Source organism: Erpetoichthys calabaricus, chromosome 1, assembly GCF_900747795.2.
Source record: "Erpetoichthys calabaricus chromosome 1, fErpCal1.3, whole genome shotgun sequence".
Taxonomy (NCBI): domain Eukaryota; kingdom Metazoa; phylum Chordata; class Cladistia; order Polypteriformes; family Polypteridae; genus Erpetoichthys; species Erpetoichthys calabaricus.
The window spans coordinates 254,881,525-254,908,160 of NC_041394.2; the positions used below are offsets into that span (position 1 = coordinate 254,881,525).

Sequence of the window (26,636 nt, forward strand, 5' to 3'; positions counted from 1 at the left end):
GTTACATTTTACAGATAAATCGTTAACTTTGTTTAAATAATGAATACTGTTAATAGTTACACATATGGAGTGGCACGGTGGCAGAGCAGCAGAGCTGCTGTCTCGCAGGGAGTCATGTCTCTTGTGATCCCTGCCTGGAGTTTGCATGTTTTTCTGGTGGGTTTCCAAAGTGTGCTCAGTTTTCCATCCAAAGACATGAAGATTTGGGGATTTTGTGAAGCTACAATGACGGCAGTGTATGTGTGTGCTTGTGTTCACCTTGCAATGAGGTGATGCCCCGTCCAGAGGTTTTGTTTCTGTCTTGTGCTGATGCTGCTGGAATGGGTGCATCCCTGAATTGATGGATGTAATCATTAAACATCCTCTTCAGAGATATTGTGGCAAGATGTCCTCAGAATTTAATGGCTGTTTCAGGCACATGCGTCGCATCACATGATTTTTGGAGTATGGCTTGTATTACAGAGCAGCCTGAAAATCATGCTAGGACTTATTTTTGGAGTAGGTCTTATTTTTGGGGAAACACGGTACATACATTCACATACAAGAAGGCTTAAAATTGAACCCATGTCTTGACAAAGCAGGTGTTAGGCCATAAAACCCATGTGTGAGGGGATAAATTAGAAAGCTGAAGTGTTCAACCTACCTTCACCAAATGTACTTCAATTTCATTTAACCTGGTGAAAAATAAAAACACATCTTGATATAATAATTGCCAATCAAAAACAAATTAACAGCATAAAACAACTCAGCCAAGCATTACTTAAATGAAATAATCCGAGCTAATCTGCCATAGTAATGAGAATGTTATAAGAATCAAAAAATACCAGGTAATACTGAAATGCACACTTTGAAATAACAGTTCTATATATTGTCTCCCATCATGAAATATGGCATCAGGTCTCATTTATGTTCAGACTATCTTGTAAAGATTGTAGAATTTCCTCTGTCCACATCCACACATAACTTCAATGTGCATATGGAGGCTGGTCTGTAGGTGCTACAGTGTCAGACCAGTGTAGCAGTAGAGGCCTTTGTCCACCTCTTGAACCCTCAGGTACCACTCCAAACACCAGATGAAAGTACAATAACTTTATTTTGTACTCACGTGCACAAAGCACCCTCCACTCCACACTACTCATATACTTAATCAAACACTAATCACAAACCAATCCTCCTTGCCCGGACACAGACAGGTAGACATGATGTTTCTTCACCACACACGTTTATTTACAACTATTATATACAATTAGTGCACACAAACCCAGTGCCTCAGCACCAATCACCCCTTAAGTCCTGGCCACACTCACAATGCCTTTCACAGTCTCTGGTCCGCCTCCACTCCTCTCCACCAAGCTTCGTCCTCTTCCACCCAACTCTTGCCCCTGACTGGAGGGAGGCGGCCCCTTTTATTCACCCCAGATGGGCTCCAGGTGCATCCTAAGGGCTTCTGTAGCCACACCCCTGTGTGGCGGAAGCTCTGTTGGTGTATCCGGAAGTCCACCGGGTGTCCCCAATACTCTTCCCCCCAGCACTTCCCGGTGTGGCGGAAGTACTGAGGTCCAGGGCTCCCAAGGCATCGGGGCGCCCCCTGGCGGTGACCACGGGCCCCTATAGGGTTGAGCTTTCATGCTCTGTACCCGTGGCCCCCAAAGCAACCAGGGCGGACACCCCCTCGTGTTCTGGAGGAGGCACAAGCCCTCCTCCGGTCCTCCTGGGCATCCCGTCCGGGTAGGAACCCCAGCCGGGTGCCACACCAGGTTTAAAGCAACTGAAAAATAAACTTCATAGTGATCACCTGACAACTGCATATACATACAGAAAGCAGTAAAATATTAAATAGTTTAAAAAGAATTAACAGTAACTTCTTCAGAGTAATTTTATGTGTGCAGATTGTAGAAATGGCTGCAGATATTGGAAAAGGCACCATTTGCTCCATTAGTTTACTTATGATATGTTGTTCTTCAAGTTTCTAGCAAGGTAAGAAAAGCAGGAATTTTGTGTAGAAGTGAAACAATGATAGCAGATTTGATCAAGATGCTAAAAAGTATATTTTTACTGAACTGTAAATTTGATTTCTCATTACTTTTGGTATATTGTACTGAACACATTTTAAATAGCATCCAGTTAAATCACACAATTGGCTTCAGATGATAGTTTAAAACTGATAGCATGGTACCATATAATCAGAATGTATCAAGTGTCAACCACATGCAAGTAGGAGACATCTTCAAAGTTCCGGACAGGTAAGCAATACCACCCCGTAACAAGAGGGGATGACCTTGCTTTTCACTCCACAGTTGAGAGGGATGTCAACTTGAGTACATGTGATGAAACCTCTGCTTATCTGTTGTCTAGCCCTGCCACTTCCGGGAACCAGTGATCAAAATCCACCTGGCACCAGAACTCCGTTTGACTGAACATCACAAATGAGCTCAACAATCAAACACCCTGCTTTATTTTTCACTTTTAGTTCATGGTTTACTTGTTTACCCGTTTGTTTTACGTTCCTCACCATTATACCCAGGCCTGGTGGTTCCCTAAATCTCTGCCTGACTCACGGATGTCTTGATTTATTCACACAAGGATTGTATGTGACATTTTTATCTGAAAATGTTTCATGCATAATTGAAATTTAAAATAAAAAATGAAATTTGCTAAAAAATCACAACTTATCCTGTTTATAGTGAAATGCAAACATCCTTCTTGATGATATTCTAGCCATAAGTTACAAAGGGTATTATTTTATAAGGACTCTGGTTGCTGCAAAAGTTTGCTTCTTTACATTAACAATGTAACAAAAACAACTGAAATATACAAACAGTACACAACAAATTTGTAAATCCGTAGGAAAATGTATAGTCTTTGAATGAATATTTTTTTAAAATGTGACCTGATCCTATTAAACAATGCCAGAAACAAATCTTTACATTTAAATATATGTATGGAATACTTTGCTTAAATGTTCAACCCCAAGAACAGAAAATTATGTAAGCCCTTTAGATGTGCACACTTTTAAAACCAATCAAAATCTTCCGGTTTGCGGCTGATCAAGCCTGCTTAGCACTTGGGATTCCTCTTTTTACAACTCTTTCAGTTGTTTTATACATTTTGGTTGTTCTGAACAAAGCCACAACATTTAAATTATAAAAAGATCGGGACTCTGACTATAATTATTAATTCTACAATTATGTAATTTTGTTTTTTCTGTTTAAGCTTGCCACTGATTTACTCCTGTGTTTGAGAGCAGTATCAGCAATATATCAATACAACATGGAATTCAATGAATGAATGCAGTCAAGGCCCAGAGGTACCACAGCAGCCCAACATCATGATGCGCCAACTGTCACACCACATAATTGGGAGGTTTTGGTGTTAGTACTGCATTATATAATATGGACACTGTAACAGATGAGGGCATTGGATATCCTGTAGATAAAGTGCTCCTCCTTTGTGGACACAGATATTGTGCGTATCAGTTGTTCAAAAGGATTTTTCTGTCTCTTTAGGAAGCAGTGCCATTTTTGGCATTAAGATTCTGGTCAGGCCACACAGATCTGTAAGACATATGTTGCAAGAAGGGGCACAGCCTTCCTCAATAGTCATGGAGAGAATGTGTATATGTGAGAAAAGATCAAGCACTTAAAAAGCAGCACTTAAAAGACCTGTTCCTCTGCTAAATCCACTGGCTTGGGCATAATCTGGCTTGGACCGCCACTGATGACTGATGACTGTGGAATGGGAATACACATGGTTGTTTCCTCTGACCCCAAGTGAGTATTTGAGGTAGAACTGGCCACATAAATTTCCTGACAGGGGACCCAGTAGAGATCACTGAGGGTCACAAGACTGTGTTCAGGGGAAGTGGTATTAGAGGGCAGCTGATTGGTGACAGCCTCCAGTAAACCTTGGGTGCATACACCATCACCATGGCACTGCCAGATCTAAACACTAGCGTGGAGAATTGCTCGCGTACTAAAATGACTTTAGATGCAGGTGGAACTTCCCATCCTATTTTACTTTATGATGCCAGGCAGAGTTGTGTTACAGTTCAGCAGTCTATTAACCAGCGAATGCGCTGTGAAGAAGCTGTCTGTTGTTACGTTTCTGCCTTTGTCCAATCTGAAAGCGATTACATCGCATCGTATCTTTGATTGCCAGTAGAAAAAATAGTTCTGTGCAGGCATCAACCACAGCACCAAGTGTAGTCATCACTGCTTTTTTGAAAAGAATGGAGATAAACGCCATCAACTCAGAGAGCGAGAGGCAAGTTCGTTGTACCACATTAATATCACTGATAGAATAAAACTGAATAACAAAAAAAGCGCTAACTTTTACAAGTGGCCAAAATTTACACCAGGTGTTACAGATTCAAATCAAAGGTATGTTTTATTATGTTATAGTAATAATAATAGCAGCTCACTACTCAAAATGAGAAGCACCTGGACTCAAACCCGCAGCCTTTTGTTTATAAGCCAGCAGTTCTTACCTCTGCACCATCCAAGAAGATATAACACCTTTCTGTCGACTGATATTTGAGCTTGGGTTTTTAACTCATTGACAGTAAAATGTAAATTGAATGATTTTTTTTTTCTTTTGTTACATTTTTGATTAAAAATGCACGTTTTTTATTTGATATTTGGACTAAAGTCTTCATACATTACACTTCATATCATTATTACTATAACATGGAAAAAGTTTCTGTTTTAGGTATGTGTTCAGCATTTTTTGCCTCGCATTTCCTGCCATCCTACATTTACCCAGATCGTTGTAGACAGAGAACACAGATTAAATGTATGTATTCTAAATAACAATATATTTTTCCCCTATATAGCTCCAGGCACTTCATGCCCAGATAAAGGAACTTGAGCTTAGAGAACTGCAGCTGCATTGGTGGGGGGTGGGGGGGCGGTGGGGCTGGTATTGGATAGCAGGATGCTTGCTGCCAGTGCTGATTGACACATTTGCAAAACAAAGACGCTGATGGAGAAGTGCGAAGGAATTTAAGGTGGCCTGGGATTAAGACTTTTTTCGTAGGCTTGAGGGATTCTAGTGTTAAACCATCATCAAAATATTATCTCAACATCAATATCAAATTCTCAATGGTAAAAGCACAAATTTAATATTTCTAAATTTCCAACTTTTGTTCAATGGTCAAATTGCTAAATCATTTTGCCTATGAGTAATCAATATGAGGGTGGCGCAGTGGTAGCGCTGATGCCTCGCAGTTAGGAGACCCGGGTTTGCTTCCCGGGTCCTCCCCGCGTAGAGTTTGCATGTTCTCCTCGTGTCTGCGTGGGTTTCCTCCAGGCGCTCCGGTTTCCTCCTCCAAAGACTTGCAGGTTAGGTGGATTGCCTATTCTAAATTGGCCCTAGTGTGTTTGTGTGTGTCCTGCGGTGGGTTGGCACCCTGCCCAGGATTGGCTCCTGCCTTGTGCCCTATATTGGCTGGGATTGGCTCCAGCAGACCCCCGTGACCCTGTGTTCGGATTCAGCGGGTTGGAAAATGGATGGATGGATGGATGGTAATCAATATGATTGATGACAATGATGGTGACTACTACAATACGGAGAGATGTACAAATTCATGCAATCTTTCAATTGTGTCACAAAAAAATTTAACTAATGGGCTGCATTAAAGAGCTTTAAATTTCAGGCTCCAAGTTGTAAATGAAAGGTTCAGGTCGTGCATGCAAACACGAGTAAAGGTATGAGTATGCCGTAGAAAACTGGAAAAAATGGAATATGACCACTAAGATGAATTTGCAATAAACATTTTAACAATACATTCAATAACTGAGGGCAGTTTACTAATTTAATTTTTGCAAAATAGCACCAGCTGCAGGGAAATGCTGGGGCAATGCTGCGGAGAGGTTATTTCTAAGGACTACTTTCTGCTTTCTTCAACTCCATTGTTTTTAAGTGCATCTGAGGAAGAAAAAACAGCCAATTATCCCAAATATAAGTATAAGAATTTACCTTTTGTCAAAATTTATTGCAATATTGTAAATCAAATGGCCCATTTACTGCAATGTAAAACTATTGCTTGTTTTATGTACCAGCTATCTATCCTATTTGTAGTGCCATCTATTATCCTCAATATTCATACTTAGCACTGCTCAGTCAGTGGGGCAGAACATTGGATTTGTCTTTAACCCCTCATACTGGAAGTAGCACTTGTGAAAAGCGAATGAACGGGATGAAATTCCAGAACTTGACACAACGCAAATGATTTTCATGAAAAAGAAGCCATGTAATAAAGTTAGAGCGAGTTTCATTGTTAGTTATATTAATTGTCAATCAGTTAAAATTTTATGATTTGAAAATGATATGTTACACTGCAAAAAATGTATATGCAAAAACTAAACAAAAAACTTTAAAGGGGAGTTGTTTTCCTTTTATTTAGCAAAAAAAAAATCTGCTAATAGGGAAAGCAAACTTTACTTGACAAAATTGCCTAAATAAACTAAATAATGCTAGATTTCACGTCATAATATAAATATTTCTCACTTGCTTAGATTTCATTTTTGGCAGTGTACTTTAATTGTTTCATTACTACTAATGACACTATCACCTCAATAATCTTATTATTGGGTTTTCTATTTGTTATGGGTACACTAGAATGCAGCCTTCTTAAGGAAGGGTTCACCACAGTGGAAGAGCAAAAAAAAAACAATGGGAAAGAAAAGGATGAAGGAGAAATGCTGAGGATATATTTTCTTTAAAATTTTCATTTTATTCATCTGTTGATTTACAGACTATTGCTAATCTTCTGTTTCAAGCATGATGTATTGAAGTTCCAAAACAGAATTTTAGGCAATTTTATTGAGATGTGCAGATTGTGAATGAAATCAGAGGGCAATAATGGGGCATCCATTTATGCAGGTACTTAATTAACTGGGAATACATGAATATGTGTTTCGATATATGGAACAAGAGTTTACATACAGTATATCAAACACCATAGAAAATATTACATTAATGGAATATTATTGACAGCCAACATACAAGAGTACATTTTTTCAAATGAAAACTTGCAGTACATATCCATCCATCCATACATTTTCCAACCCGCTGAATCCGAACACAGGGTAACGGGAGTCTGCTGGAGCCAATCCCAGCCAACACAGGGCACAAGGCAGGAACCAATCCCGGGCAGAGTGCCAACCCACTGCAGGACACACACAAACACCAAGAAAAATTTAGAATCGCCAATCCACCTAACCTGCATGTCTTTGGACTGTGGGAGGAAACCAGAGCGCCCGGAGGAAACCCACGCAGACACGGGGAGAACATTCAAACTCCACACAGGGAGGACCCAGGAAGCGAACCCAGGACTCCTAACTGCAAGGCAGCAGCGCTACCACTGTGCCGTACTTATGAATACAAAAATTCAGTTTGAACACTCAAACTCAGTGACCTTGAATAAGAATTATGAAATTCTAAAGATTATTAATTGCCCTTTATCGAGATCTCCTCCGTACTTGTTGCTAGGCAGCTTGTTGTCCTCCAAGCTAGAAGTACCAGTATAAAATCATTTAATGTTTTAAATTATACAAACATCCCTAAGCACCTACAATGTACATACAGTACATTATCTTATGCATGCAATATCTTAACTAAAAAAAAAGATCATCTGCAATGTGAATGACTCATCTGCTTTGTAATGACATGCAACATGTGAAATAATGCAAAATATGCTGAGTGGAACCCTTAAATTCCACACAGCTTCAGAGACACCAAGATCAAGGTATCTTTGATTTTTCTTAAGGGAAACATCAGAAAAACATGAACTGCACAAAGCACATAACTATCTGTCTAAAACAGGCCTAAGCCTTCCTGTTTAACTCTAAGCTTTGCCCAATCAGTTCACCACTTTTGCTATTTTCCTCTCTTCTTTCTTTGGCTACCATTACTTCCCGACAGTCCGATACCTCTCAGAAGCAGGCTTTTATTCTCCTAACTTGTAAGTAGTTTGTTTTTAATATCTCCTCCCTAATATTATCTTCAGATTAAAGACAGAATAAAAATAGGGGTTGACATTCATCATTATGAACAAGTCTCTGTCAGTGGTTAGGAGTATTACACTTTAAATAATTATTTAAAAAATGAGGCATCCTAGACAACTCATGGAAAGCTTGCAATTGCCTGTACATGGTACGGTCTAATATTATATTTTTCACACGCCACACTGAAGGTGTCAGATTTGCACAGACTGACTGCACTCTTTTAAATGCTCACATTGGTTACCCTTGAGGACAGAGAGCAAAATAATAGACCACGATAGTCAAAGTGTTAGTGTAGAATGGAATGAACAAATGTTCATGGAGAAGCCAAGTTCTATTAGTTTTCACTAAAATGTAAAAAAGACAAGCTAAACATAGGTAGGGAGTTTCCAAAGTATAAAACAAAAGTAAAATTATCAAAAAAAACTTGATTCTAGCAAAGCAGTAAACTAAACAGTAAGATCTGACAAAGACTGCACAGTCACAATGCTATAGCATTAATTACTACTAACCCTAACCCTAACCCATCACATGACTGATACATAAAGAAAGGTTTTGCTGCAGACCTCTGCAACTCCACAATTCAGGAGCTCTGCTGAACAGCAAGACATATATTGTGTGTTTATGTCACATGGTTTACACACATCAGTTGTACTACATGACATGCCTGCTTGACAGTCATCAAAATTAATGAGCCTAATAAACCTCCCACAAACCTAACCTTAACCATAGTGTAAGAGTAATTTATGATAATGACACACTAGGTACATTTTTAAAATGGGTGTGTGGAGCAAGACAGAAATAATCAGACATATTGCATAACCACTGACTTATAACACAAAGGACACTAAACGTCACCACTCAGCAATGAAGCTAAACAAATTGGAGCTCTGGAGGTCTGCACCTAGACTCAGTGATACATTATTTGTAACACAGCCATATAGGCAAGGTCAGTGGGAAACAGCATGGGAAAACTAGAAGACAAGTATAGAGCGTAGGACCCTACCTGAGTGTGGTAATAACATAAGCATTCTTGAAATTCATATAGCGCATGCCTTCCAAAAAGTTATATTTCTGTCAAATTTTTTTTTATTTTGATATACTTTATTAATCCCCAAGGGGAAATTGTCTTTTTGTATGACCTTTGGGGGTCAGCGTGCAGGGTCAGGTGTTGCACAGCAGCACTTTTCAGGTTAAGGGTCTTACTCAAGGGCCAAGTGGACTAGGATACCTTCTGGTAATGGGATTTGATCTGGCAACCTTCTAGTTAGCAGTGCAGATCCTTAGCCAGAGAGCCACCAGATGTCAACATCTGGGTCATATAACCAATGTTAAACTGTCCTCTTCACTAATGTTCCCACTAAGGAGTAGCCTGGTGCATGCAGATTTTTTCTGTATGAGCAACAAGTTTTAAAAAACAACAAATTTTGAGCACCACTATCAGCAAAGCATTTCTGTTTATAGTACATAAAAATCCACCACACATGGGATTATTATATGTATTCGATTATTGTATGTATTATTGTATTGTATTGTATTATTGTATGGTATATTTAACATTAAGTACTAAAAAATTAATTTAACTGATAAAACTAAGTTTTTTTTAATATAAAGTTTATTTCTACACAACATTTCACTGAATAAACCAGTTTTGTTCTGACCTTATCTGTTTTCTGTAAGTTATAAACTTCATCAACACCAACAGTCTGTTCAGAATTTAAAGAGTTTAATTCTCATTAAGCTTTTCAAATGCTTAACATATAAGCAATTTCTAGTTTGCTTTTATATTGTTCATTAGACTAAATCCTCTTTCACAGTCAGCACGTGAGGCCTCGAATGTGCCACAGTTTTGCACATAGACATGGTAAAGTGACAAAGAAGGAAGTTTAAAAAAAAAAAAAACAAACAAAAAAATAGCATGGACTATTCAATTTCGTTGTTCCTTTGTAAAAGTGACAATGACAATAAAGATCTATCTATCTATCTATCTATCTATCTATCTATCTATCTATCTATCTATCTATCTATCTATCTATCTATCTATCTTTATTAAAGCACAATTTTGTTTCAAATTCACTTAAATTGGGTCAGTAATTAATTTTTATATTTTGTTTGAAAGTTGGGTCTTATTGTGAACAAATATATAAAATCTGTGAGCGACGCTACTAAAACGTATATGCACTCACGCTCTCAGCTTAGAGATAACGCTGCTCTTGACCCCTGAGCAGTTTGTAACTGAGGAAGGGCCAGGGGCAAGTGAAAGACAACAACAAGGATTCAATATGTCTAAAGTGCAAGTGTGTATTTAAAAGTATATCCAATAAATATCCAATAAATAAAGATTCATAAAACACAGTGCAGTAAAACCAACAGTATCATGAAATATCATAAATAGTTAAAGGCAGCTCAAATCCTCTTAAATTGGGTCAGTAATTAATTTTTATATTTTGTTTGAAAGTTGGGTCTTATTGTGAACAAATATATAAAATCTGTGAGCGACGCTACTAAAACTTATATGCACTCACGCTCTCAGCTTAGAGATAACGCTGCTCTTGACCCCTGAGCAGTTTGTAACTGAGGAAGGGCCAGGGGCAAGTGAAAGACAACAACAAGGATTCAATATGTCTAAAGTGCAAGTGTGTATTTAAAAGTATATCCAATAAATATCCAATAAATAAAGATTCATAAAACACAGTGCAGTAAAACCAACAGTATCATAAAATATCATAAATAGTTAAAGGCAGCTCAAATCCTTTCAGCAGTATCTATAAAAATGTTCCCCTTTTAACTTCAACCTCCAAAGCTGCATATAGTCATTCTGGTCATAAACACTGCCCGCATCACTTAAATTCACTATGTTCAAGATGAAAAAGCAAGTGATGACTTATTTGCACTGCTTACAGCATCCTTGTGTTGTAACTTCTAAGGCAACACCAACCACAGTTCTTCACACAATGAATCAAACACATCTCTGATACTCCATATGAGCACTCTTGATGCCCCTTGCCCTGAATACGACTGCATTTCTAGCTCTTTTACTGCTACACCCAATCGGTCAGTAAGGATCCCTCTCTTCCACCTCCTATAGTACATGTAAAGTATGATCTGCTTCTGTCATCTCTCCTGTCTTTACAATGCCATTAGATGGTTGACATTTAATCCCAACAAAGGAAACTTCATACTTCCTCCAAAGCTGATCTCACCCCAAGCATACAAAATCTCATCTCCTGGTCTACCTCTTCTTTTCATTCCCCTGCTCAAATTATCCCCTACGATGCAGGAATCGCCACCAATTAGTACCCGATGTAACTAACAAGGAGTGGCTTGCTGATCTCAGTTGTACTTGCCTCATTACCAGCCTGTTTCCCTGGTAGCCGCATGGCATCACTCCATGTTTTTTACCTGCACCGCCTCAATTAGCAGGGTATTTTGAACTGCACTTGTCGTTTTAAAAACGGCCCTGTCACGATTTCACTTATGCATACTCTTCTAGGTCTTAGGTTTCACATTATGGAGTTAATATTCTGCTGAGACTGCATTAGACCAGGTACTATGGACAACTAGTGAAATGCACCCACTGAAATTACTGCTTTCCATAAAATGCAGGTCCATAAGATTTCCATGCTTCCATTATCACTCATTTTGGGCTTTAATTTTTTTCTCCCCTTGATAAGTAACTCTCTACAATCTAATCACGGCCATGATGCTGGCATTCCTCCTGAGAATAAAAAGATTCTAATTGCTGCCAACATACAGAGCTCACTGCCTAGCTGGGATTCTTGGCAATGCTCATGTGCAACAGGAAGAGAGAGCCCACAGTGAACCATTCTACTTTACATAATCATCGACAGGATTGTCATTTTACTTTTTCTGGTGCATGTTCAGCATTTAAAAGCATTTAATAAGACAACAAAATCACTTAACTTTACAAGAAATAAAATATAATAATAAAGCAGCAAAACAAAATCCAGAAATGCCAAGATTAAAAAGTGACAAATTCATTAATGTTGTTTTCCAAGTATATTTAAAGCCTAATTACAGGAAAAAAATCATTCATGTATTACTAAGTAGTGTCTGCCTTTTCCAGCAACAGCTATGGTGGGTATAAAACAGTAAATAAGAAACTTCTTTTTTCGCACACAACTATAATCTTTGAAAGCATTTCAGTGTCATGACAACCACTAAACAAAGAATTAAAATCACAAAAGCATGAAAAAAAGATGATGGCTTTGTGTCCAAAATCACTCATGCTGTAAGCTAAAAATCAGACCTGAACTACAGCATCAGTAAGACATGATCACAATCAAGTTTTGTTTCATTTTGTGCACATTCCACATCAAGTAAACACTGATTTTTTTAGTTATTAGGCTGACATATTTATCCAAAGAGACTTGCTGCATTTGAGATACACTTGGTTATTTTTCTTTTGTTTTTCCAGTTGCTGCACAGGCAGGTGAAGTGACTTGCTCATGGTCAAATATTGTAGTGGGATTTTAAGCCAGTCTCAGGGCCTGAATTCCATGGCCTTAATGACTATGCCTAGTTTGTAGCAATTGTCTAATAAATAAAGCTAGTTTTTCCTACGTTCAACTAAGTGTTTAAAAATACATTTAAAACCTCTTATTTTTTACAAACTAAAATAAAATGCAGTGACAATTAATTAATACTTCAGTAACATTAAGACAGGTTTTCTCTGCAATATCTGCTGGTTTAGTTTCATTAGAGCTTTTACACTCTTAATAGCCTAATAAAAAGCTCATGATGCCAGGTTATTGCCTGACCCACACAACTGTGAACTGTAATAAGAGGTTTGATAACAAGTTTGATAATGGATGAGTGGACAGATGAAATGATCAAACAAAACAATTTAAATAGTGACTGACAACTTTCCACTAAATCAAAATTACAATTGTATCAATTTTGCATCAACGTTGACAACAGATTGACACAGATAGAATTAATGTCATTCCTATTATTTGTCCAAATAAAAATTGATTGAATTCACATTCACTTATCAATAGTTCTTGGGTTGATTCTTGTGATTAAACTCATTTAAATATTATGTTCATCTGTGCTATCCTCTTTAATCACTTTGATCTAATGTGTCCTCAAATGATTCTGTGGCACAAGATTGTATCATCTTAAAATGACTCAGAGCCATTTCTTCTGTTTGGAAGTGCTTATCTACTGTTAGTCAGTAAGTCCAGTCTGTGAACTGCCACTGAACAATGCTCAACAGAAACACAGCCACTATGACCTACTACAGAAGGATTGCTGGTGATTAAATTCTAATTTGGCATATTATTAATTGATGCAGTGCTCCATTCCAAAGCAGCATCTCTTCATGTTGTACCTACATTAGAAATCTTACCTGAAAATGAAGACATTTTAATCCAGAATTTCCTGTGATCCATTCTTTAACTTTTTACATACCAAGTACTACATTACCAGCTTGTTATTTACTCAGTGCTCTCAGTTGCTGTTGCTATAGCATGAGATGACTCAAGAATAGAGAAGTCTAGCAAAATAAGCAGAAGAACACATTTGGGTGGGTGGTGAGAAGATTTGAATTTGAATTGCCAGATGCACCCACTCAATAAAAACACCAACAGTTTACTCTCAGATACTTCACATAAAAAATGAATTATAGTAATACACATTGAGTTGTTTTTTTCCCCCAGAAGTACAGTAATTAAAATTCAGTTAAAAATAAAAAATAGCCTTTTTAAAAGGACACCTTTGGGGATTTTTTTTTTGTACCAAAATATAGAAACAATTGGTGGTGACATTTTTGACAATAATAGGCTGGCTTACTTAATGCATCTGGGTTTATCTATTTTCCTTAGCAGACTCAATGACAAAGGTCACGATAAGTCAAATGCATGGCTCAAATAACAACAGAATTTTATTTTAAGAGAAAATGAGTAACCTCCATGAAGATACAATCAGTAATTTGTTTAGCGTATATACTTTAGATTCCCTAGCACACAGAAGGTATACTAGAATTTGAAATGGCAAATTGTATGCATGAGGTTCACCTTTGCCTGGCACCACAGAAGTATCTGTTCAAATGCACTACTTTTCAGTATATTGTTTTGTTTCAATGGTGACATGTAAACTGTCCTGCAACTGAAAATCCAGATGGCATTTGATTTCTTGATCTTACAACTATGCTGTATGAAATAATTTAAATTAAAATAACATTTCACTGAACACACAGAGGACAACAGTTAGGCATGACTTTATGCATTACTTTACAATTAGCCTATTCAAATAATTTTAGTGTTACTCATGTTAGTGCAGAATTGAGCAGTGAACTATAAATGTAAATATGGTCACTACGCATGGTAGTTTGAGAACAAATTGTTTCCTTATACACAACCAAGTGTTCTTAAACCTTCTTAATCCAATTTACAATCATGAAAGGTTGGATACAGTAACATATAAGTGCGTGCAAGGCACGAATCAGCCCTAGATGGGGCACCAGTATATTAGGGATTACTGAACTTTACATATTTCAGATTATTTTGTACATTTGTTCCTAATGCCATACTTAACTTGCCTTCTTAACTACCTATTTATGGTTTACTTTTTGTTTATTACTTTTTTGTGGCCATGACACGCTTTTCTCTGGGAAATGTGGATTTTTTTGTGGTTTTGACTTATAACGAATTTAGTTTAACTTTTTGTTTTCTGCTTTGATTTTGATTAAGACTTGCTACTTTATTTTATTTTTTGGATATGCTTTTTGCTTTTGAGAGTCAGTACAGTCAATGAAGTTGCTCCATGTGTTGCCATCAGCAAGACAGTACTTAAACTAGCATCATGCATCATTCACTGTTGAAACTTATGTAAAATAAGTTCTGTAAAATAAAACATTCACTAATGCACTTTTTATAGTTTCTGATTTTTTGAATAGGCATTTTTGATTTTGGGATTTGGTTTTCATTTTGGCTTTGGGATATGTTCATTTTTTTTCTTCCTACCATAAACCCCCGTTTTGTTTTTCTAATACATTATTCATCTCCCAGTCCTTTTCGCTGAAGTATGCCTCTTAGTTTTGATTCTGTGGCAGCCCATCTACACAGCCACTGAGGATCATCTTTTTCCATATCTTCCTGTCCTCTGCATCTTGTTCTGTTACACCCATCATCTGCATTTCCTCTCTCACCAATATATTTTCTAATAACCTGCAAGATTACTGATACCAAAATGGTTTTAAATACCAAGGTACACAGTGGTTTCAGTAACTTTTCAGACCCATTCTCTTTCTACACACATGCTGCTTTAGATGTAGTTTTAAATGGGCAGATTTGGCATTTTTGCCCATCAAATTACACAAAAAAGCTCATAATTACATAGTGAAAACATGTTTTGAGAATGGTCTGCAAATGTATTACAAATCAGAAACTAAAATTTCTAAAACTGACAAGCCACCCCCTCCCATTCCTCTAACCCCACTCCTAATGTGTATTATGTATGTGTCATTTGTACAGAATAGGTGTGCAATTCTGGCAAGCAATGAGAGTGCAGCTAGTACCTGGACTTAATAATAAACACTATTTTTGCTTTTATTTCCACTATCTCCAGACTCATTTCTCTGTTTTGTTTACTGTAATTAATACACTTAAACCGAGTAACAAAATCCCTGGTCCAGATGGGGCCCAGGAATCTTGAACAAGGCAGAAATCAATCCTGGAATGGAAAAAATCCATTGTAGGGACCACACACACTCCCACTCACATTTGTAATGGAGTCCTTTCAGTACTGCCATGTAACATAACATGCATGTCTTTGGGAAGTTAGAGAACATCCCACAAAGACATGAGGTGAATATATAAACCCCACACAGACAGTGGTTAGATGTAAGGTTCCACTCCAGGATATTGGATCCAAAAAGCACTAACTCTAAGTACTGTGCTAACCTGCTACCACATACATTTTATATATACAATATACAAAAATATATGGGAAGATGTATAAACAATACTGTGAACCTGTCCTCCAAATACAAATGAGCTTAGTTCATCTAAATCTGTCATGACACTTTCTTCATGTAATTTGTGTTTCTAAATGCAATAGTTGTGGTGTCCTTTCATTATGCATTTCATTACATATTTACTTCAGATCATTAACTTTATTTTTGTAGCACCACTGATTAAATCTCATTTTTACCAAATGTAATCTTATGGGTGCATTATCTTCTGGAAAAATATCATGGAGATTTCAAAATTAATTTCTTACAATTTTGCTATTCTTATTGATTTTGGAATTAAAGATTTAAAATTGAAATCATTTAGTATCCACCAGGGTGATGAAGAGGGTGATGATTCAATTCAGTCAGAGAAAAATTCAGTTGTTCTGTGCTTGGTTTAGAAAGTATTACTAGCGATGGGAAAATGCCAAACTTTCTTTTGTCGCATCATTACAGTTACTAGTATATTAACCAAACCCATGCATATCCATCTTGATGCTTTTATAAACTTTTGTTTTTTTCTCATATAACTATTCATTCTTTTAAATACAGTACATGTGCTCCCTTTAGTTTAATGTTTTTACAAAGAACTGTCTTAATGTTTTATGCTCATCTTCCCCCAACTATTTTCCTTTAGCCTATATCCACAAAATACTACCTTACTAAATAATCTTTCTTAATGTGGATTTCCATACTTTTAAATTCTAATCCACAACTTCTCTGTTTGTTTGCTTTTTTATCAAAGCTTTTCCATTCACTGTTTTAAGCTGTGTTTTGTTCATTTCTTCATTTATTCCAATTTCCCTCCATTTGTTCTACGTAGTCCTGTATATGTGCCTGATTCACCATGCTGACTGTTAATAAATTCGCTTTCTCAAAACCATTTTCGTACTATTTGATGGTGCCCCTTCCTTTTCTATTGAGGCTTCCTCTTTATTCCTTGTTAACGGGCTTTTAGCTGTCTCTATCTTAGAGCAAGTTTCTTCTGTACTATCTGATTTAAGTCAATAAAAATCAAATGTTTATTTCCGTTCTTCAGTTATTTTTGGTGTGCATTACTATATTTTCATTTAACTGGGATTAAAACTGTTGTATTGCCTCCAATTGTAGGCTAATTAGGGTGCAAAGCAGGAGCCATCCCTAGACAGGACTCTAATACTCACATTTTTGGAAATTGGGAGGAAAACTAGACTGCTCATAGACAAAGACATATGGAAAATGTTCAAATTCCACATTAGCACTTCATTTAAGGTTGTAAACGTTTAACATTTTGTGTCATACTCTCTCCTTCTTATTAGTTCTTTTATTGAATTTTGATAAGTCTTTACCAGATAGATAGATAGATAGATAGATAGATAGATAGATAGATAGATAGATAGATAGATAGATAGATAGATAGATAGATAGATAGATAGATAGATAGATAGATAGATAGATAGATAGATAGATAGATAGATAGATAGATACTTTATTAATCCCAAGGGGAAATTCACATACTCCAGCAGCAGCATACTGATAAAGAAAATATTAAATTAAAGAATGATAATAACGCAGGTACACAGACAGACAATAACTTTGAATAATGTTAACGTTTACCCACCTGGGTGGTATTGAAGAGTCGCACAGTGTGGGGGAGGAACGAACTCCTCAGTCTGTCAGTGGAGCAGGAAAGTGGCAGCAGTCTGTCACTGAAGCTGCTCCTCTGTCTGGAGATGATACTGCTTAGTGGATGCAGTGGATTCTCCATGATTGACAGGAGCCTGCTCAGTGCCCGTCGCTCTGCCACAGATGTCAAACTGTCCAGCTCCATGCCTACAATAGAGCCTGCCTTCCTCACCAGTTTGTCCAGGCATGAGGCGTCCCTCTTCTTTATGTTGCCTCCCCAGCACACCACTGCGTAGAAGAGGGCACTTGCCACAACCATCTGATAGAACATCTGTAGCATCTTATTGCAGATGTTGAAGGACGCCAGCCTTCTAAGGAAGTATAGTCGGCGCTGTCCTTTCTTACACAGAGCATTAATATTGGCAGTCCAGTCCAATTTATCATCCAGCTGCACTCCCAGTTATTTATAGGTCTGCACACCCTCTGCACACAGTCACCTCTGATGATCACGGGGTCCATGAGGGGCCTGGTCCTCCTAAAATCCACCACCAGCTCCTTGGTTTTGCTGGTGTTCAAGTGTAGGTGGTTTGAGTCACACCATTTAACAAAGTCCTTGATTAGGTTCCTATACTCCTCCTCCTGCCCACTCCTGATGCACCCCACGATAGCAGTGTTGTCAGCGAACTTTTGTACGTGGCAGGACTCAGAGTTGTATTGGAAGTCCGATGTATAGGCTGAACAGGACCGGAGAAAGTACAGTCCCCTGCGGCGCTCTTGTTTTGCTGACCACAATGTCAGACCTGCAGTTCCCAAAATGCACATACTGAGGTCTGTCTGTAAGATAGTCCACGATCCATGCCACCAGGTATGAATCTACTCCCATCTCTGTCAGCTTGTCCCTAAAGAGCAGAGGTTGGATGGTGTTGAAGGCGCTAGTGAAGTCCAGTCCTTAATCCAGTCCATACTATTTCCTGGATTTCTTTTTAAATCCACTTCTTAAAAATTCAAGTACTGTATAGCTATTGCCAAAGTTGATTTTCCTGGCAGACTAGATTTACTATCTACTGACTGGTTACTCAGTTACCTAATCCTTGACAATAGACAAATCACTAATTTAACTGCATTATTTTGTCTTAGTTTTACAAACTTAATGCAATTTCAAATTTGCAAATGATGTCCATGATTTTTACAGCCTAGTACCTATTATATAAAATTAAATACTTTATCCTAAAATTCCATCCATCCATCCATTTTCCAACCCGCTATATCCTAACACAGGGTCACAGGGGGCTGCTGGAGCCAATCCCAGCCAACACAGGGCACAAGGCAGGAAACAATCCTAGGCAGGGCACCAACCCACCGCAGGACTATCCTAAACTTATCTATATATAATACTGTATTTCTGAAAATAATGGTTAATGCACTTTTTAATCATAAAGAAGCCAACAGATACATCTTTTCAATAATTACATTTTCTGGAATATCCCTTTATGGCAGGGATATTTAGATAAGATAACAAATCAAAGACTTCCAATGTTAATAAAAAAAAAATGACCTCAGTAATTCACATGTGCCCTACCCAAAGTATCTTGTTAGAGATGATCATTGGCAGTAAGCAAATTATTTAAATCTAACAAAACATAAACATCATGAAGTGTGACCTAGAGTCTCTCTAAACCATTCTTAATATGAAGCCCTGTTAAGAACACAAGTTTACTGAAGAGTTTCTGAAAGTCATGCCAGTCTGCATCTTTGAAATTTTGTTTAGTTGTAAGGACAAGATTATACCATATCTATCAGAGGTACAATTTAATAAAATTAAACTTTGATGATTTAGTTAAGGGAATGCAATTTCAGTTCTTGTTAAAACCAAAAATGAAAAATCCCACAGATCAGAAGATATGAAATTGAAAACACCAAAAATAATTCAAAGGACAGGAAACAATGCTATATTCCCTTCCCTTACTTAGAAAGCCTTAAAGTGTATTTTAAGCAAGATTCAGAGGAACTGGTTTCTTAAGAAAAAAGCAAAAACTTGGAAACTCTTCAGGAGGCAGTAGTTACACAGTACTACTACCTTACAGCACCAGAGATCTGTGTTTCACTTCTGATCTAATTGACCTCTGTGTGCATGGGTTTCCTCTGAATAGTGCACTGCAATTTGATTTAATTTCCCAAAGATATCCCAAGTTAGGTTTACTGGGTGTGGACATATGAAAATTAGTGCACTCTATGATGGATTTGTCCATTTCCTTCTAATGGATTAAGTGGTGTAGAAAATGAATTGCTGGGTCTCTCTTTAAGTCTTTTTATTTAAAACATTTATTTAAAAAGCCATAGTTTTAAACATTTCTTAAAGGAATACTACACCCAAAAAAGTTTTCTGTAATGTTAGTTATCCTGGGTGGTGTGCAGTGATAGCTGAGTAAAGTTTTTTAATATTGTACTTTCATGGAGAAAGAAGATAACAATGCGTCTGATAGAATGGAGCCTATTATGAACAGCAAATGATATCAAAAATGTCCATGAAAAAATCTCACCTTTCTCATGTCACATAATACATATGTCAAATCATCCAGACTTACACACAATGTACAAAACAGAGTAATCACTTAAGTGCGAAATGAGAAATCGCAACTAGAGAAAAGTTCCATATTTTGAGTACAGAAATAAGTACATGACATAAAAATAAGACAGTGCTTGAAATGATGAGTCCCAAGTATTGCATGAAAACATGTAGCACTCTAAGGTAAAGTAGGAGGTGGACAAGAGAAACAAAATGGATTTGTGCTTCCATCAGTAATTTTTGTATGAAAGCTCTCAAAATTAACTTATTTATTTAAAATTTTTTTTCAAAGTGAATATCAAACCATACAGTATATTTATTAACATCAGTCATTACATTTGATTTTCTACTTCTAGTACTCTTCAATCAAGTATACAGTACATTATTCATATTTCTAACTGCTGTCTAACAATTTTAAATAATGCACTCACTAAAAAGAAGCTTCTAGAACTATGTATTCTGTACAGTAACGAACAAACTATAAAACTATGATTAACAGTTACTTGTCATCTCTCTATTATAAAAAAAAAAACTTGGGGTTAGACCCTGAAAGCACATCACATCCTAAGAGTAGTTAAGATACAAAATAATAGTTCAGAAGAATTAAAGAGAGAGGTTACAACAGAGACAAAACATGAAGTTTGCTGGTTTGCAATTATAAATGCAATTATAAATGAAATTATAGATTTGAGAGTTAAAACTTCAAATATACAGTAGCAAATAACTGAAAAGAATGGTGTGTTTTGCTATATTTTTTAAAACAAAGACAACTTTTAAGTGAGTACTCACACAGAAAGAGAGTTTCCACATGGACATTTTTGATTCAAGAAGGAGCAAATTAGTGGGACAGACACAAGAATTTTGTAAATCTCAGCTAAGAATGCAGAATATGGTTATTGCTAGTATTGGGAAAGGTTGCTCTTACTAACTGCTGAGAGTCTACAAAAGCTGTCTCTAGGTATTTGAAATGGAAACTAACTTTGCTGCACTGTCTTTACATTTGTTAAAAATGCTGCTTCATAAAATTATTATTGTTTGCATCATTAAATCATTTTTTGTTACTGGGACGTATTTCTTATTTTCATTCTTTAGTTCTTATTCCTACTTATACTCATTTTATTCCTTGAAAATGAATAATATGTCCCACATGTCATACTGCTCATTTCAGTATAAGGGGAAACCAGCAAAGAACACCAACATTTAGAAATTAGCCCTCGGTTAATTTTTACCTTGCAATAACAAAGTAATTAGATCAGTATGACATAGAAAGAGTATTTATAAGTACAATAAAATGAAATAAAGAGGGAGTGGAGTTGTTGTTTAGTATATGTTATCCACTTAAGAGAATACTAGAAGTCAGCCGATGAAAAAAAGGTAAATGTGATTACTGTACACCTGCTGAGACATAAACTGCTCTGGATTTACCTTCACACAATAAAAGCAGAAGGCTCCATGTTATAAATTAAGTCAGATCACAGATATTTTTTTTTTATTTTGGACAATACAGCCTTCATGAGTTAATGAGTTAACTCATGTCAAAAAAACACTTTCAAACCATTTACTTAGTCAATTTAGTCTATTTCACAGTCTTGGTACTATTAGCCACAAGGCAGCAGATAATCAGGATAGGTTACAACCTGTTATAGTGTCTGTTCATAGAGCTAATTTAGATGGATTAATTAAACTATAGAAAAGTGGAGTATCTTGGAAAAAATCAACAGTAGCCTAACCACTGTACTAGCCATGCTGTCTTATAAGAGGACTGTCTGCTATACAATGCCTGTGCAGATCAGTCTTCCTTCTTTTTATTTTATCATTACTTAAAATGATATTTTTATTTGTGTTTCATACAGGCTTCTTTATTGGGTTGAGTAAATATTTTGGGAGGAAATCTGTAGAAAAAAACAAACCTGCAATGAAGAATTTGACAGTACACTAGAGTTCCTCTATAACTGCATCTTACTTTTTTGACAACAGGCCCATCAACCATAAAGGTACATAAATAAAAAAGAAATATATTTTATATTATGCATATCAAGAAACAGAATTCAGTAAATATAGTCAACCCAAATAGAAATATAGAAATAAGGGTCATATTACAGAATAAACATTGTGTAGTTTACACATATACATTTACATCTATGCATATTCTGAACCTGACATTCTAGTACCAGGGCAATGGAATATATGCAATGCATAGTCTTAAAATTGTATAACCATAAGTGTATGATGTGCAGCAGTTGACCTCAATTGAGATTAGCTGGAGTATCAATTTGTAGAAAAACATCAGTCATGCTCAGAAATCATATTCTTTTTCAGGATGAGGTCAAAACCTCATAAGCAATATTCACAGGAAATACACTTCTTAATATGTTAAAAAGAAATTAGATGTCTACTTCATTGTTGCATTATTCGTGATAATTAATACTGCATATGAACATGCTACCAAAGGTAAAGTGTTACACATGCAGTGTTTCATTACTATTTAAACAATGTGTATTCTTGTCTACTTAATTTACTGGCAATGGCCGGCAGCTTCTCAAGGGGCTGCTTCGACACTGGTATGGTTCATGTTTCTTTGTCTCTGCTTGCTATCTAAATTTTTGTATTATTAGATGAATTCCTTAATTTACAGATATTTTGGTTCTGTTTAAGACACTTATTTCAGGATTTTGGACTTGTTTGGTAAGCCATTGGTTTGCCTCTTGTCGACAAAGCCTTTTCTGATATCTGTTACTTCAGTTTTGTTTATTATGCTTCTAAATCCTTACTTATTTAAAGGATTATTGTACTTGTTTAATGATGGGGGTTTTCTTAAATCTAACCTCTTAAGTTTCTAGATATTTTAGACTTTAAATGTTTCAATATTGAGGCTGTGTAGGCCGTAATCCTTCACCTTATGTTTGAGGAAAGTCCTATTTAGAGATGTGAGGCCTGCACTTGACCTATGTGGGAGTACAAAGCCTTGACTTTTGTCTTTGAGACTTGCACCTTTTTTACTTTGGTGAGCAGGCTGACAAATTATGAGAGGCACAACAAAAAGGACTGGATGGGATGTCACTAAGTAAACACCCAAAATGACCTGTGTTGGTACAGTTTAACTTGGGCTTCAAACCTATGCTATCTATCTATCTATCTATCTATCTATCTATCTATCTATCTATCTATCTATCTATCTATCTATCTATCTATCTATCTATCTATCTATCTATGAGGTTAGGCAAAAACAGTAGGACCTTAAAAAGCCCCACAGGGGAAATGCACTAATAAAACTCCACTTTTACAGTACAGTAAGCACCCTACATGTGAACCTCCATGTTACAAACTTTCAAAGGTGCAATCATGCATCTTCAATAATTTAAAAATTATTTAAATAAGTGAAGAATTAAAAATTGCGTGTCCGGTGCTAAGCGGAGAACAAAACCCAAGATATTTTCTTTTACATTCTCAGTCACATGCATGCATCCTCGACAAGCGGTTGTGCTTTTGGCTGTATCCCTGTTTATGTTGAGTTAATGCGCTTTATTTCAAGGCCAAGATGTCAAGCCCAAGTGTGTTCAACAAGAACACAGGGACACAGTTTGAAATTTGTTAAGGGTAAGTACTTCTTCACTCAGAGAACCACATTAATATGCAATACAAAACCTAGCAGTGTGGTGTTCTCATCAACTTGTCCTAATCAACTTTAATGTATGATCTTCAGATATGAGCATCCCATCAGGAGTACCACAGTCTTAGCAAGGGCTTTTATTTTGATACACTCAAACTCGAGGTAGCTCCAGAAGAACATTTTTTGGATGCTTTTTTTTGTCTTTGTTTCAAAAACTTCCATGAATCTTATTCGCAAACACTTACTGGGCATCAATATTAAGTGATGGACAGTAGGTGTCGAGTGATGATGCCATCCGATTGCTCACTTTGTGTGTGGCAGCCAAAAGTGGATTTGAAGAAAATCACGTAGGCTCATTTGCTAGTGGCAAGCAAGTCTACTGTACCGAGATCAGCTGATTGAAAACACTGGAAATAAAAAATAACTTTTGGTCATTTATTGTTAAAATGCACAAGTAATCTATAACAAAAAATACAAATATTAACTTTTAAAACCACTACTTGTGTACTGTGCAGTACAAATATGTTTTCGATAGGAGATGAGGAGAGGTAGGTTAGGTCTGCATACGTAGCCTACCTGATAGCATAAAACAGTGATATCAGCTGTTGGAAAACAATGGAAACAAAAATTAACTTTCTATTGTTTATTGTTAAAATACATAAGAAATCTGTAGCAAAATGAAAATATTAACGTTTAAAAGCATTTTCTTATGTGCAAATAACTGTACATGTTTTCTATAGGAGTTGAAGGATGGGGGTTTTGCATTGTGTTTGTTTCGTACCTAGGCTAACTTTGCTGAATTTATGAACAAATTGGACTTGCAAACATGCTGTCGGAACAGAACTTGTTAGTATGTAGGGGATTTACTGTATATTGTCTGGGTTAGAAATCACCATAAGTTTCTAGAACTATTAGACAAGAGAATTAACCAAGGATAAGAGTTGCTTGATGCATGAGATTACCAGAGGGTACAATTCTGAACTTGTGTAAATGCCCTGAGCCTGTAATCAGTGAAGATCATTGAAGAGGGCTTTAAAATATCAAACTCATTTGAACTGAATGATATATGTAGTAAAGTTTTCAAAAAAATCAGCAATGTCCATGTTTACAGCTGGACAATTTTAAAACAGAGAAAAACATTACCATGTGATAATACTGAAAAAGAAAGATGTACTTGGGAAAATGTTGGATAAATTCATAATCCACCCTAAGCACGGGCAACTAGCAATGTTCATTTTTTAAATATACCAATACTAAACATTAACACAAAAAACTTTTTTGTAACACTTTAGTCATCTTGTAAGTAAATGGTGTTAAATATATATTAATCATCTTTTCCTGTTGAAATGTCAGCACTAAATCATCACCCCATCTCTATCCCAGTTCTTTATTTGGTGCACATAAATGTGTTCTAACAGAAGAATAAAAGCATCACATTTTCCCATTGTATGTCAATGGATTCATTTAAATATGCACAAGACAGTATGCTGAAATGCCTTTAAATGCACGAAACACTTGTGTCAAGATCACTCAAAATCAAAATTCTGAGAGACTAACCTCAATATGAGCACATACATCAAAAAAATAAAAGGGTGAAAGCTCAAATACAGAGGAGACACAGCAGACAGATAGTTCTTAGTTGGGATAATGGCCAAGTTCTCGTCTCCATTTGCTTTTGTTGTGGTCCATTTTTTGGTTGTTTCAATTTGTCTTTCACCACTTTAAAACAAACTTTAATACATACATCCATCCATCCATCCATTTTCCAACCCGCTGAATCCGAACACAGGGTCACGGGGGTCTGCTGGAGCCAATCCCAGCCAACACAGGGCACAAGGCAGGGAACCAATCCTGGGCAGGGTGCCAACCCACCGCAGTTTAATACATACAACTTTAGAAAACCATAAAAGATAGTACTACTGCCTGTTTACTTTAAAATAAATTATTCATGTTTTATTTCTGTTTGGATTCTGCATATTATTTTACGAAGGGTAGTTTTCAATGAATTGGTGAGTGAGTAAAAAGTGTTGTATAAACAACTATATTTCTGTATATACGGTATGTAATCAATGTGCAAGAAGAGAACTAAATATGAGGTTTTAAAAATAAAATGATTTGCTCATGAAATAAATCTTTTGGAGTTCAACAGTTTATTCTGTTGTCTTCAAATACTGTTCTAGTATTCTAGCTAGGGAATGCTGAAGGCAATCTTTCAGGGTAATGATGTAATGTATAATCTGTCCATTTTCCTAACCTGCTTGTCCGCAGTGGGGTTGCACGGCAGCTGGACCCTATCTCAGCAATCATAATGACCTAGCTAATTCAAAACACTGAAATAACAGTAGAAGACCTGAGGCCTTATGTACAAAACCTTGCATAGATTCCACACTAACATTTTTCTTATGCTTGAAAGGCAAAAATGACAAAAAAAAATTAGGTTTTAAAACTATACATACGTTATGTTGCATGCACAGTACATTTAAAAATCACAAACCAGCTAAAAACTAGGTGTGCACACATCTCTTTAACTATTTCCCATTATTGCTCAGCAATCTTATCTAACTTGCAAAAAAATAAAATTATTTTGCTAAATAAATGTCAGTGTTGCGATATATACAAACCTCTTAACATTTGACATACAACATCCAAATGTACATGAATTGCCATTGCATTGATATCTGTATCAACCAGGCACTTATCTCACCTATCTCACGTGGCAAAGGCACTCCATATTTGTGCACTATGCTGCACAAGGTGTCACCATACAGCAAGACTTTATGGCGTAGGACTGTAGTGTGGCACCCACGTGTACCTGCGGGTCAACTTCAGGACTTATCCGATGGTAATGTTACTCCAAGACATGTGGTTGTGCTGTAT

At 36.5% G+C, this 26,636-nt stretch overlaps 1 long non-coding RNA gene across 1 annotated transcript in view; it reads right to left on the reverse strand.

Moving 5' to 3' along the window:
* LOC114661150 (uncharacterized) overlaps nucleotides 1-26,636 on the reverse strand; it is a 240,704-nt gene that overhangs the window by 78,984 nt on the left and 135,084 nt on the right. Inside the window, exon 3 of the long non-coding RNA XR_003717802.2 lies at nucleotides 644-674. This is a non-coding gene — a long non-coding RNA (uncharacterized LOC114661150). The remainder of the gene's footprint in view (nucleotides 1-643; nucleotides 675-26,636) is intronic.